Source organism: Centruroides vittatus, unplaced genomic scaffold (assembly GCF_030686945.1).
Source record: "Centruroides vittatus isolate TY-2023 unplaced genomic scaffold, ASM3068694v2 contig_120, whole genome shotgun sequence".
NCBI lineage: Eukaryota > Metazoa > Arthropoda > Arachnida > Scorpiones > Buthidae > Centruroides > Centruroides vittatus.
Window position 1 is genome coordinate 1,085,464 of NW_027120768.1, and position 15,942 is coordinate 1,101,405.

The 15,942-nt window shown below is 35.1% G+C and overlaps 1 long non-coding RNA gene across 1 annotated transcript; it reads right to left on the minus strand.

Moving 5' to 3' along the window:
* Positions 1 to 3,533: 3,533 nt before the first annotated feature.
* On the minus strand, positions 3,534 to 3,885 carry LOC136983826 (uncharacterized). Its single transcript, XR_010882102.1, has 2 exons — positions 3,810 to 3,885; positions 3,534 to 3,689 (listed from the first exon to the last, which is right to left on the minus strand). It is a non-coding gene; the product is annotated as an uncharacterized lncRNA (long non-coding RNA).
* Positions 3,886 to 15,942: the final 12,057 nt, after the last annotated feature.

Genomic DNA, 15,942 nt, shown 5'->3' on the forward strand with positions numbered 1-15,942 from the left:
CTTGTTATCCAATGTTAGGAGGGCCAAAGCGTCAATTGCTGCTCTCACGAACCCGAATTTGAGTCCGGGTTAACACCTTTTCATCGGACAAACCTGTCCTGAATCTGGCCAGTCTATCATGCCCACGTCAGAGTATGTATTCATATAAAATAATTTAAATAAAGAAAACAATCGCACACATAAATAGAAATTTCGCACTTTAATCGCACTTTAATAGAAATTCCACACGAGTTACGGTTTTATTGTTTCCGGATTTATAGAATGTGTCTCTTTTTTCATCAAATAAAGCTGAATAATCATTGAAAATTTATGTACTTCCGAATAAATAAAAGAATCTCACGTTATCGACTATCACACAAAAACTAATCACGCAATCCGTCGACTGTGTTTATTTGTTTAGTTAAGTTATGGCACACGCGACACGTGGGCGATCTGCCTAGGGGATGCCTTCCGAAAAGTATTTTTAAGGGTAACTGACTCCTATTTAGACGTTACAGACGTGTAGAAAACCCAGAAAACTGCACGTGGCCAGCCCGTCCGAGCGAGGCACGAACCCACGACCGAATTCCCAGTGTTCAGGGAACGGAACCGCTGGGCCCCCTTGACTGCAAATCAGTCTCTAAAATTTTGGATAATAGTGTTCATTTATTTATGTCGTTTGCTAATAGTTATATAATTTAATTAATGGATTTGAATCTGAGAAAAATTTGGTTATTATTTACGTGTTGGCCGAATGGGCGAGTGGTTAAATTTGCTGCTTACTATTTTGGAGTACCGGGGGCCGAAAAGCCACAGGAAATTTTCGGGGTGTGGTTCGTTCGAATATGTCGGGCCTGTTTCTGATTACCCGGCCCTTCTATTGTAGGCCTGGCCGAATTCATAATGGTTTGATTTATTTGGTTACGGTAACGCGATACGTGGGCTATCTGCCGAAAAAGGATCCTTCCGGGGAGGACTTTCTAACAGATACTGGTTCCTCTTTGGATATTAGTTTTGGTTATCACAGCATGTTTTTTCAGGAAACTTGACTTGGGCTTTTTCTTTCATTTTTTAATAAATACCAACTCCAATAAGATATAGCTTTATAAGAATAAAATACAAAGAAAAAAGGGCAAGAAGCTATAATAATAAAAATAATAAGCATTAATTAATTTAATATATTTATAAAAAGTCTATTTATCGAAGAAATGTAAAGATCATACATGCCGTAGTATTTGGAAACACGCGCATTCGAACTAGTGGCGTAGCGTAGTGGGGGCGGCACTTTTAGGGGGCGGCATTTTTTCACAATAAATAATAATAATATCTTGTAAAAATTTGAACCATTTCATTTCATATTTTTGTCGCACCTACGATTCGGACCGATTGAAACGAGCACGGAATTTTTCATTACTTATTCTTTGACGAAACTGGGGAATCCCCTTTCTTTAAATGAATCTATCATAATGACATCTTGCTCATTGTAGCGACTGACAACACCGTCTGTACTGACTTGTAGGGATTCCCCGTATTTTATTTAAGGGGGGACGAAATTTTCCTCCGCCCCGGGCGGCTGACACCCACGCTACGTCACTGATTCGAACACAAATTTTCGCTCACCAGTGGCTAAGTGGATTAAATCACTGAACAGTAGTAGTTGGTCGTGGGTTGGCGCCTGGACAACGGGCCGGCCATGTGGAATTTTCCGAATTTTCTTCACGTTTGTAACACCTAAGTAAGGGCTAGTTTTCCCTTAAGGCCTTCGCAAACTGGTCAAAGCAAATTTGTTCGATCATCGCCCGCTTGATGGTCATCGATTGCTCGTCATTGACTCAACGTCACTTTATGTCATATTTTATCTCGTTCTCCTTTGATGAAAGTATATTCATACCCTTCGTTGGAAAGTAGACGGTCCATTCGATGCCTCTCAAATCCAAGAAGTTTCGAGAGGCAACCGACAACGCTCGTGCGCATTTTTTTACTATATACTCTTTTCGCCCTGTGGCCATTAGGAGAGCGTTTTTTCAGCAATCTCATTATGGGTTCGGCCAAGCCCACAATGGAGCGGCCGGGTGGTGAGGGACGGAGTCCGACATATCCAGACGGACCAGAACTACGTCACGAGTAATATCACAAGCGGCATATTTTCCCGATTGGCGAAGAAAAACAGTCACGTGACCATAAAAATTGCCTCTGACGTCATTGCCATGTGTGTGGCGGCCTTTAGAAAGTCCTCCCGCTAGGCATCCCTCTGGGCAGATCGCCCACGTGTCGCGTTGTTGTATAGTGTATACAAATAAACCGAATCAATCGAACACAAATTTAAAAGACATTTTAGAGAATGACAAAATTTCTACAAACAACAGATTTTTTTCATGCTTCATTTATAGTTTATTGGAACAATTTCAATTTTTTTTTCATTAATTACATTTTTAAATGGTGTATCACGAATAATTCATTGCAATTTTGAAAATATCGAAGAATTTCTACTTTATTTTTTACCAGCAGATTCTGAAGCACCAGTTGCTCCAGATTTTGCCATGGTCTTGCCAACGCCGATGCCAGCAGTTGACATTCCTTTGCTTGCTCCAAGTACAGCTTCAGCAGCGCCGTGGCCTGCTTGCTGTGCAGCATCGGCTCCTCCTGCGCCAGCCTCGATTCCTTCTCCCACATTGGCATGGGCAACTGCAAAGAGAAGAAACAGGAAAACTACGATTTTCATCATTTTCTTCGATTGCTTCTTCGGCGAATTATGCTCTGCTTAACTTAGTTGCAGCTTTTATATACGATTTCCCCAGACGCTTCCACCAATAAGCTTCGAGCGATGTTCCTTCCGCATGTTTACCAATGTTCAGAGTTTGGAGATCACGCGATTTCCTTATTTGTTCAGCTTCTACGCAGCTGTTTACTTTTATCCTGATCTAACAGTTAATTTTCCGTGTAAACTGCCGCATTCGACAAAATAATAAAACTTACAGAAACTTGTGTCCTAAATACAGCTTGATTATAAAAAAATAGCCCACCGGTGGCCGAGTGGATAAGACGACGGGCTGACCTCGTAAAAGTCTCGTTGGGAAGGATCCTCCTTCCGCATATCATCCACGTGTCGCATTGTCATAATTAATAGTGTTCTCAATGTCAGATGTGGTAGTTGTATATACGTAATGTGAATGAATGTCTCTTTAATCCGAATAGGCCCGAAATGCATTTGTAATTTCCAATAAAGGAGTACCTAACCTGATAGCTGTGAGGAAGTCTATCGGATTTATTTATTCGGATTAAAGAGACATTCATTCACATAATTAATAGTATCGAGATTCGCGCTCGTGTTCAGTTTTATTAGTATTAAGTAGGTATAGGTCTTCATACTAACAGCCACTTGGCAGTAATTTTTACACTTAGCTAAGTAAAATGCAAATTTATTTACTTATTTTACCATTACTGTTCACCACCTTAACATTTATCCACTTGGCCACTGATAGTTTCCGACGATTAGTTGGAGTTAAGATAATACACGCAAAAGTGTAGCCTCAAAATGCATATTTGCTACAAAATAACACATAAAACAATATATTTATTCATTTTTTACACAAATATTACATCGACCCATAAGTGTTATTTATTAATAAGTTTGTGCTACAACTTTTCGTTTTAGGTGTATTTTGTAATTCAAGAAGGCCGGAAAAAGCGGAATCGAACGCACGTATGATCTGTAATTAAAATAAAAATATTAAAAATAAATTTTTTAGGAATTATTTACAGTTTTTAACTGATTTCTTTCAATTATAAACAATAAATTTTATTGTAATTATAACGTGAAAAAAACTGACCCTGATGATAAAATGCTTCTTAATATAAAACAATCCACCAACAGATAAACCTATGGGATATCTGCCAAATCTCTTCATGAAATTTAGTATCTGATTTAAAAATCATTAATTGTTAATTAAACATGTTAAAATTAATTTAATTCAATAGAAGGGAGGGTGCTTCTAACAAGTGGCAAAAAGTTCAGTAATCTGCTTTCTGTCTTCGTAGGGTGTAAAATAACTAGGCGTTAGAAATCGCTATAATTTTTGTAATAATAAATCAGTCGTTATAAAATTTATGTGTGTATGTACAATGATAAATGAATTATATAATTTCTGCATCTGTATGGGCAGTGAGAGAGGGTGGCTTCATGTGCAGTGGAAAAAATGATGGGCGACCACTTGTCGGTTCAAGAGCGAGCGCATATTGCTGCACACTATGGAGTGGAGAAATCAGTGGTTGCTGTGTAGAGATGATGGCGTACGGTAAATGGTCGTTATGTCACAAACCGTCCGGAAGCAACCAAGAATTGTCTTTCGAAGCTAAAATGATCATAGGCTGTGGACGCGCAGACAAGTGACTGTCAATCCACATCACGACATAAGAAAAACGTGTCGTTGGTAAACGGCGCTCGTACCTACATTAAATTTTTAGATATACATCCGTATTTCCATTTAATAAGGTATATATTAAATAAATTTCATTAGCTTTGCTTCATAATTATAAAAATTACAGTGATTTTTCTATGCCTAGTTACTTTCCGCCCATCCTTCTAGAAGCACCCAATATTACCTTCAATTTCTCTTGCAATGTGCCATCGACTGAAGCCAATATGTTTACTTGTACAAAATTTCCATAAAGCTGTAACATACCAAAATTTTATTATGTAAGATGCAAATAATAAAAGATATTGCATGACATTTTACCTTTGCAATCAAACGGGAAGAGGCGTATGCTGAAGAAATGACAAGTAAAAAGTAAAATATACACGTTATCAACATAAAAATCTTCCATGACATATCTGAAAATAAGATTACGTATACAAAGAAAGAAATTATGTATATAACAAAAGCATAAAACAGAGGTAAGGAAATTTCTGCAACATGATTTATGTGCGAAAAACAGTCTAAGATTTCAGTATGTTTAGGTATTACATTTTCAAGTAGCATGTGTATGTTTCTAAAATGATTGGTAATATCACTAACAATTTCACATAAGCAATTTAATCTTGTATAAAGTATTATTCCAAGATAAATTACTTGAATTGCCATGATGAATATTATTACAAATGATAGAATTACTTTCCAGCTCAAGAAAACGGTGCAGAATGATGCTTCAATGTTGGATCCATTGATATTCAGAACAGGAAAAAGAAATATTTCAGCAAATAGATTGGTAATGCAAACACTAACAATAAATATCAAGCAAAGTATTATAGAAACTGTTTCAGATTTTTGCATGAAATCTATTTCCTGAATGTAATCACTGCTTTTCTTATAAGAGAAATCAATTTTTTTCCTTTTGAAGATGCTGAACTGAGTAGCAATGTGTGTATAAAATAACATAAACACATATCTAAGATGGGTCAATTCGTTTCCAAACAGAAGCATCCAATCCTTGCAAATTACATCTACTTCTAGGGCATCCAGCGTGGATCTTACAACAGCAAACCACCAAAATATTTCCATAAAATCTAGGTAAATCTTATAGAATTTTGGTAAGATTTGTCCAAATCTTCCTCCTTGTATTGAATTTCTTCTACAGTTGCAATCAGAGATAATATTAAATCCAAAAATTTTGCAAGCTTGTAGATACGGAGAGAGTAGGCATGCAGGGCATCCATTGTATATATAAATATCCATCTTTATTATAGAATTATTCTTGTAACATATATTTTAAACTACAATAGACCCGTATAAGATTCATTAAATTATCAGTCAGAGGCTTCAGACTGCTTCAAAGGAAGGTATCAGCTCCTAAAATACAAAAGATGCTGCAAGTGTGCAATGAAGATCAGAATAAAGAAGGTTGTTCGTCTAATTTCCTGTTACATAAGGCCATTAAAGGAATACCAATTAATATTGTATATTGTAAACAATAAATTCCTGTTACATAAGGCGCATTAAAGGAATAGCAATTAATATTGTATATTGTAAACAATAAATGAAGGTAAATGGAAATTTTTAGAATTTTTTTGAAAATAATAGTGAAGAAATTTCTTATTAAGTAGTTAAATTATTCATTAACTTAATGGTTGAGTACACAATGCAAACTTTACGAAACAAGGCGATTTATGTGTCATATTGTATCATTAAATTACATTTATTGCTCTAATATGGCATTTAAATGTCATACAATATAATTATATATTTCTATTAGATATATTTTATAATTTAAGTTATTAAATGTATAAGGTGGCGTAAAAGTCAGTTAATCATTGTAAAGATTGTTCGTGTTAATACACAAATTCAACTTACGATTCGTATCTATAAAGTGTTACCTGAAATACACAAAGTAAAACATGGTTACATGATTTTTGGGCTACCCTGTATTTAGAATTAAAGGTTATTAAACTCACGACAGGAAGGCCGAAACGGTTAAGGCATCGGCCTACATTTGTGAGGAATCCAAGATCGAATTCCGTCAGGCATCAGAATTTTTCATACGCAGTGGTCCCGATATATCAGACCCCGTTTCTCATCATCCAGTCATCCCCATTGTGGGTCTGTCCAAACCTATGATGAATATAGAAAAAGACATCTCCCTCTTCGGCAGATCGCCCACGTGTCGCGTTGCCGCATACAAACAAAAACAATTCTTCATTAATTTAATACTTCAACATGCACATTTAAGGTATATCAGTAATATTTTCTAGAAATTGGCTTGGTTTGATGGGGTCTGGAGACGCGACACACGTGCTATCTGCCAAAGAGGGGTACCACCCGGGAGGACTGTCTAAGCGAAATTTTTAACGTTACATACATACGTACCGTACATTAAAAACATCGGCTGTACACAAAGTGTTTAGCCGGCGGAAAAGAGTTACCCTCTTTTCCGCCGGCTAAACACTTTGTGTACAGGAAAGGGGGAAGGAGGGAGAAGAGATAGACAGTAGAGAAAGGTAGGATCCCTCTGAACGGCATACATATGTCTACTGTACCCTCTACGTTTGTTGTTGGCATGCAGTTTTTAGGCTGCAAGGCCGTAGTCCCCCCGACTCCCCCGAAAGTGTAGCGAGTGTAGCGAACACCAATAATTGAGTGCCGCCACGAATTGTTTTATTTTATTACATATGTATGACTTTTATATATGTACTAGCAGGTAGGTCTAGCAGGTAGCAAAAGTAACGATTGCGAAGATTAAGATTATTACGTTATAGTCACAAAATAAAAAGAGTAATTTCATCAACGAACTAAGTATTTCTAAAGAAAGGTCGAATTTGAAAATCGAATGTTCTAATATCGTTCGATTTTCATGACGTGTTCTGATTATATCGTTCGATTTTCATCGAATGTTCTAATGAAGAAAAGTCGAGAAAAACCGAACTAATCTGTTTAAATTTGAAAATCGAATGTGTTCTAACATATTACTCTTTTTCTTTTTTCTTTTTTTTCCAGAGCCCGTAAATCTTGCACGTCGCTTTCTCTTGTTCTCCATTGTTACTTGACACTTCCATTGTTACTTAACACTTCCATTGTTGATGGAAGTGTTAAGCCTTAATCCTGTCCCTCTCCCCCGTGGGAAGGTATTTCGAAAAAATCCCTTCTTAGTGTGCATTCTCGTGACGTACCCTAACTGTGTACCAAATTTCAACTTTCAACCCCTAACCGTTTGGGCTCTGCGCTGATTATTATTATTATTATTATTATTAACTCGTCTCAATTGTTATTATCAACACGATTATTATTATTATCAACTCGATTACATACAGTATATAGATAATTAGAAAACCCATAGCTTACCTCTGATACATTTAAATAGCCATAGAAATTTAATCCAGATAAACACAAACTATTTTTTAAATAATTTATTAACTTTAACATAAAGTGTGCTATACAATTTTATTTGATTCAGTATAGTGAGAAATAGTAGTTGGGATCAGTGCCATCTTTAGGGGAGGGCCTACGGGGCCCGGGCCCAGGGCCCCGAGGTCGTAGGGGCCCCTGAATCCGAAAGTAATAAAGTTACAAAGAAAACAAATAGGTTACTTGAAATGAAGAAACCATTAATAATACGATTGAAATTACTCCTTCAACACGTAGTGTACTTTACACTACGTGTTGAGTACAGGGTGAAAAATCTCACTGGCTAAAAAAAAAGAAAAAAAAGGTCAACAGATTTTCTGGGATATGTTAAAAGGGTCATGTGTTAAAAGGGTAGCACGATATCCGTAACCGGTCTAGCCCGTGCTAGCTACACCAGCGACCACTAGGGGTGCGTTTACTTCTGAGTTAGCAGTGCTAATTCTGAACACCGGAAATGACGTCATTAGCACGTGTATTCCTAGTCGTCAGTTTAATAACCTTTAATTCTAACTAGCACGTGTATTCGTGTTTGCTTGTCCAGTTCGAAATACAGTTCGCGAACGCTAATAGGAAATATGGCGGTTTCCTGCAAATAATATTGTCAAAGCTGCTATTTTAAATGTTGCGTTACAGATAGAACTACTTGATTCCGAATCAGACGAGGATGATCTTATTGTGGATATAATAGTAGAAAAAATGAAAGAAGAAAAAAGAAAAATAAAGTCAAATAAAAAAGATAGAAACTTTTATTGAAGAGACTGTACCTTTTTATAATCCAACAGATTTTAAACAGCACCTTAGACTTACAAGAGAATCTTTTGAAAGTCTCCTTTAAAAAATAAACCCAATTTTAGACACGGAAAAATTACTTCCTCTGGAAGACGACCTGTCTCTCCTCAAAAGCAGCTTTTTATACTGCCTATAGGCATTGGCAAATCAAGAGTCATTCAGGTTTGTTTATACGAAGCAATATATGAAATTATATGCAGTATATAAGAGAATAGCAAATTACACATATATATAATACATATTTAATGCAATTATTTTACCCAGTGAGTGGATGTGACGTTGCTCTTTTATGGTGTAACTAAACAGAGTTTAAAATCAATAAATAATTGATATTAAATACAAAACATTTTTTATTTCTTTCTTTTCTCTAAGGGTATTGGTGATCGTTTTAATATGTCTAGACAGACTGCGTGGAATATTTTAAATAAGGTTGTTAATTCTCTTAGTGTTAAATGAAAATGAAAAAAATAATCTCTTGGCCATCACAGAGCAGGATGATGTAAGAATAATGGAATTTTTATACCCAATCTGGTTTTCCTGAAATTAGAGGCTCTATTGATGAAATGTATATGGCTGTTAAGACATCAACTGAAGAAGCAGCAGCTTACTTCAGTAGAAATAAGTATTACTCTGTCATCGTATAAGTTTAGTTTGTAACGAGAAAATGGTATTCAAATGATGCAATTTCTTGAGAAGTCATTTCCCATATGTAAGGAAAATTCATTCGAGTATACGAACTTATGTAGTTTTGGATTATTATTAATGCTGTTCATTTCTTTGCGATTTATTTAATGCTCTGAATATTGCATTTCTGAAGATTCCAAACGCGTATAACGTGAACTTCACTTTTAATCATAAACAACGAGTCGAACTGAATTTTTTTCACATCTGTTTATGATAAAAGCTATTGAACCTTACAATAAAAAAAAGATCATTGTAAACATTTTATACAACAAATAATTGAAATTTACCAATAAAAATACTTTCTGCCGTTTATTTTTCCAAAAAGAATTCCATTTTCATTACTTTGTACAGAAAGTAATTTTTTCATGGGAGCAGCCATGTTGAATTATCGCAAAGCTCGACGACGAACTAGCTAGCACTCCGAGCTTACCAATTTCGCTAAACATGACGTCACATAGTTCTAAAGTAAACGCCAATGAGCGTGGCGCTCGGACGAAAGTATACAGGCTGAGCGTGCTGACAGTGAAATTAGCTCAGAAGTAAACGCATCCTTTGTCTGTAATCTAGTATTAATTCTGTTTCTTCATGGGGGGCCCCAACATTCTTTTGGCCCAGGGCCCCTTACGTTCTAAAGACGGCACTGGTTGGGATGAAATAGTTTTGTATTTTGGACATGAGAAATTACAATTCTTATGACATTCACATTGACTCTACATATTTTGGTAATTTATATAATATTCCGCACTATCGAAAGTAGAATATTAATGAAGATTTATTGATGGCCTACTACACTTGTCCTTTGTTTATTTAGATTTAAAACATCACTAACATGTCTTTCTTTTAGACTTCATGTCATCACTAACCACTATTACTGCCAATATCTAATAGTACCGTCTGAACTCTTTCCATCCAACATTTATCTATTTTATTTGTCAACCTCTAACTCATCATCCTCTAATTACCTCTAAGTTATTATGTGCCTGTAAATATGCTGAATGTATTGTCTAAATAGTGGAATTTCCTTTTTTTCTTCTAACAAACTATAGTTGAAATCCAAGAACTAAATCTACTGACTTTTAATCTCCCCTCTTTAACCTGTTCCTAACTTTTTTGGCTCAACTTTAATATCTTTCTATCTCATTAAAAAACACAATATAAATTGTGAATAACATATAGCTCCTTTCTCACTGCAAACTACAATAATTCACCTAATAATAAATAAATAAAAAAAACGGATATGGCTTAACCTTGATAAACTCCAAAGCTACCCTAAATCCTAAATCTCTCTTTTTGTAACACTTTAAATCTATCCTGTCTTAACACATGGTTTAACCCTTTCTGTACATTTCCATAATTTAATGTACATAATTCCCACAGACCGCTTTTCTTCCTGATTCAAAGAGTTCTCGGGAATCCCAAACCAATCCCATATTAATAATGTATATACAGGCTTAACTAAAAATTTTTTGACTACATTTTCTTACCCTTAACGAAAACTCCCCAAAATATTTAAAACTGAACACAAATTGTAAGCAAAAAACAAACATTCTAATCAATTTAAAGTCTAAAATCGTGAAAGTGACAGTTAATAAAAATATAAATATTGACATTTACGAATAAATAATGTTCAAAACCGAATTAAAATAGTATTTATAAGCAGTCCTTTAAAAAAGACAAAAGCAATGTCTGAATTAAAAACGAGAAAATTTCATATTAAAAGAATTTCGAATGTACACAGCTGACTCTCCCTATGCTCCAGCCAAACTTGCGCCACGAAGCGATTGCAGCGCTCGAAATTGCAGAAATATTTATTACGCCAGTATCGTAGTGTTAGAAGAGCTATTGGTAGCGCAAGGACCGGTATATCTATCGACTCTGACTTAAGTGGTCGACTGGCTTTTTTATCCCAGTTATTTAATGTTCCATCAACATAACTAACAGATTGCCGGATTACAAAACAATCTATCCAAACTATGACCGAAAAGTTATACATACTAATATAAAAACAATTAATTTTTAAATTGTTTTAAAATATTCTATTAATTACCGCTTGAATAAATAAAATGTGAATTTCTATTAATTATAAACTCATTTACCTCAAAACGATGAATGAATATCAGTGCAAATCATCATTCTTCTTTCTGTGATGATGATGTCGCTTCTGAAACGCTACTCATTCCCAGAAAATATACAATTTTCGAATCCATAATTGTTCACAAAACTTCTCGTGAGAACTCGTACTTTTACTGTATTTAGGCCTAATAATTATTATTTCGAACAATGAAAAAACGTGCTTGTTACGTAGCATAATGACAATGATTATGCTAATAACAAAAACAAGTTTAATATTCTTTTTGTCTATCTTTGTTTAAATTAATACGAATTTTGAAAAGTGGGAAAAACCGTGTATTTGGGTATGAAATGGCCCGAGAGTGTGCAAGATTTTTCTGGCAACTGATTTTCTAGGATAGGATAGAGTATTGTACTACTTTTCAAGTTACATTTAAAGTTTCTCGACGTATCTACCGATAAAATGTCAGAAACGTGTCTATCAATGCAAAATATAAACCCTAAATCTACTAGAAGTAATGAACTAATTCGAGCATCGTTCACCAAATTAGTTCATCTATTTAAATGCTGCATCTTATGCCGAACGTACTCGACGTAAACAGTTTAAAAGATTTTGTGTACGTCACAGAAAATGTTGATTGATCTATTCACTATAGCTGTTTTTAATTGAAAATTCTTTCTGGCGTATTATTAATGATAGAATGGACAGTATCCTACCGGTAGGATAAATCATCCGCCCGTTAAGATGATTTTAATCCTTTATTGTACAGTAAATAAGAATACCAGCTGGATGAACTATATCTCATCTTGCAGTACAAGCTTCCAAGCAACAGAGAAATACACAACAATAGTTCATTCACTCTTTTACACTGGGACCATTCGTTATACTGCTATTCAGATAGGAGCAAAATACAGTCCGCCATGTTGACTAAAGAAGACTAGAGGGTTTTCTTATACGTTTTCAAGGGGATGCCAACATGTTTTTATATATTTGTCGGAACGTAGTGACGACTAATACTTGACTTCGTGCATTCCTTGTCAACAAAATAACTCTGGAATGAGTTGTCCGATCTTGATGAAATTTTCTTGGACGACTCACCATCACTCAAGGACGAACTGATTAAAATTTCAACTCTCAAAAATGATCCATACTGAAGAAAAACCCCTATCTCCAGTTCTCCAAAACGGATCATTTTTGAAAGTTGAAATTTTAATCAGTTCGTCCTTGAGTGATGGTGAGTCGTCGTAGAAAATTTCATCAAGATCGAACAACTCATTCTAGAGTTATAATGTTGATAAGGAATGCATGAAGTCAAGTGTTAGTCGCTTCCTGCACGCACGTGTAGAAGCGTCATCTAGTGGTCGGAAAATATGACAAGCATTAAAACAGTAATTTTGAAAGGTAAATGTTATCGCTAACTAGATACACAACAGATATTATTCTATAAAGATTCTTTATAAGTTAAAAAAAGTTTTCTTTTTTTAACTTATTATTCTATAACATGGAGTAGCAGTGATCAATATTGATGGCTTTACGATCCATTCTCTCCTTCGTCTTTCTATCGTTATTATGAAATTTCGATCTCTAAATGAAGAAGCTGCACAGAAATTCCAGATTGAGATGAAGTCGCTCAAATTCATCATCATCATGAAATGTCAATGATTGGTGCAAGAATGCTTTACATGGTCGAGAGAAGATTGAGGGAGATAAACCCAGAGGAAGATGAGCCGTTTGGTGGATTCTTTATCTGTTTGGTGATTTTCGTCAGCTTTCTCCTGTTAAAGATACTCCTCTCTACTCGAGTGATTTTACAATGTAATGTCCCAACAAGGTAGGGACCCTGTTGGGACATTACATTACATTTGATTCTTTTGAGAAGTTCATTGAACTTAGTAATTCTCATAGACAAAACAGCATAGATAGTTTTTTCACAGATGTCTTACAACATCTAGCTTCGGGTGATTTCTCTGATACAGATCTGAAGTCTCTGACGACAAGAAATCGAGCCTATTTATCCAGAGATTAACTCGATCAGTTTCAAATGGCAGTAGAGCTATATCCAACAAACGAGCAAGTTAAACAAAGCAACGAAGACTACTTGAATTCGACTGGATGCCATCTTGCTTATATAGCATCTGAAAACACTCCAGATATTGCCCCGCCTTCGTCCAAAGATGACTCAGCTCTTGGTCTCTCCAAGTATTTGTATCTCTCCGTTAATGCCAGAATCATGCTGAGAGTCAACTTATGGGTGCAAGGAGGTCTCGTCAATGGTTCACTAGGAACTATACGCTACATTATATATGCTCTTAATGCTCGCCCTCCAGCTCTTCCTCTGTTTATTTTAGTGGAATTCGATAGCTATCGGAGACCTTTCATCTATGGTAATCTGTTTCCAATAATCCCCATAATACGCACTTCGAACGATAGCAGTATATTGCGATCTCGTAGACAGTTTCCCCTTACCTTAGCATACTCGATGACTATAGATAAATCACAGGGATTAACTCTTCCAAAAATCAAAGACACAGCTATCGGTCTTACCTATGTTACATTGAATTGAGTGAAAAAATAACTGACTCAGTATTTTTAAAGAGTTACAGATTGACTCGTAGCGATCTTTATTGTAAGTCCAAGACCCGTAGTGATAAACAGAATTTCGTGAAACGTTGACAGAGCAATTAATTAATGGCTTATTCCGACCTTATATCTGTACCTTTAAATGATCCAATAGAAATCAAATATATTGTTGAGAACGAATGATTCTTTTCTTTTTCCCTCATAATCTAGAAAATAAAGGTGCGAGCAGCTTCGTTCCGACTACACGCTGATGCAGGGTTACTTAACTAGTTATAATAAGCCAAGATTTATACTTTTTCAATAGTGATCTTGTCTCATCGTCTCTCTCCGTCCTCATCCTACAAGCTTACAAAATATTGGTACACTGCTGGTAGGATCATCCTACTCGCTGAGCTATCCATTCTATCATTAACGTCATTAATTTTTAAAACGTCAGTTTTGCAAGTTTTAATTGGTTAAAATTGTTAATAAATAAATAATTTTCTGATGCCAAAAAATTTTTTTATACTACAGTGGAACCTCGGTATACGTCTGCTTTAGAATACGTCCAATTCGGAATACGTCCTGTTTGGACAAAACAAATTTTGCTCGGTATACGACTTAATTCAATTATACGCGCCATCTATGAACAATTAGCACTATCGGTGTGCTAGACCAGACTAGACGTTCGCGGTCCCACGGTTTATAACTTTGTTAAATTTTTTCTGATTTTAATTTGTAAGTAAAATTTTATTATTTTTATTAATCCTGAATTGAAAAAAGGCAAATGAAAGGCAACAGAAAACTAAAAAAGTGACTAGAATCACAATGGAACTGAAAAAGAGATTGTTCAGAAATATGAAGGTGGCATGGTTATTTGAGATTTAACTGTTGCATACCGTATTCCGAGAACAACGATATCGACAATCGTGAAAAATAAAGACATTCTTAAATCTGCTAACGTTGCGAAAGGGGTTAAATCAATTTCTAAACAGATTATTAGTATTAAAGAGAGTTTGATTTGATTTGATTTTGATTTTGATTTAATGATTTAAATAATATAACACAATATACTGTAATAACTTTAAAAATCTATAATAAAATTTATTTTTTTATTAATGTGCTCAGTGTTTAAATTATTTTATAACCTCATTAATATATCATATCAAGAGGGGGTTTTTTTACGTGAGAACGGATTAATCATTTTTACATTACTTCTTATGGGAAAGGTTGGTTTGGTATACATCCTATTCGGTATAAGTCCAAACATCAGGAACGGATTAAGGTCGTATACCGAGGTTCCACTGTACTTGTTCGTTGATTTAAGTAGTGTAACTGGCACTCCTACTTACACTACAAGTGTAAGTAGGAGTGCCAGTTACACTATATTATAGCTCGTTTCTAGTAACGAGCTAGAATATACTACATAGAGTGGTTGTGGCCATGGTTACAGAGCTCTTGGTGGCAACGACAGGTACTATCGAGTTAGAATATTACAGCTCGTTGCCTTTACAAAACACAAATGCCACGCTCCCTTGACTAAAAAGAAAATGGCGGCCCTGTATTCAATTTTCCTCGAACATGGCGTCGCTTCAGCCACTCTATGTAGTATATTCTAGCTTGTTGGTTACTAGTTATCAGCAATGCCACTGTACTAACAAGTAAGACAAACAACTAATGACGCTTAAAAATAATTTCTTATTATATAAAAGCAGTTTATTCCGTTATTAATCCACAACTACATTACTTGCACAAGAAGAAAAGACCGGTTATTTTAATTTTAATAAATGATTCATTAATAAATAAAATTAATGAATAATTTTTTACACTTTGTTTTAATTATTAGACTAGTTCAATAACACTATCTGTGAGTGTGTAGGATAATCGTGAGGGGTTCGGAACGAATTAAAATACCGTATTTATTGCAATAAACAGGTCTGATGTCCTGTAACTTTTTCTTTTAGCTTGCAGCTTCGCTGTTATTTCATTTATTCGGAAAAAAAATTCTATTCTATTTTAATACAC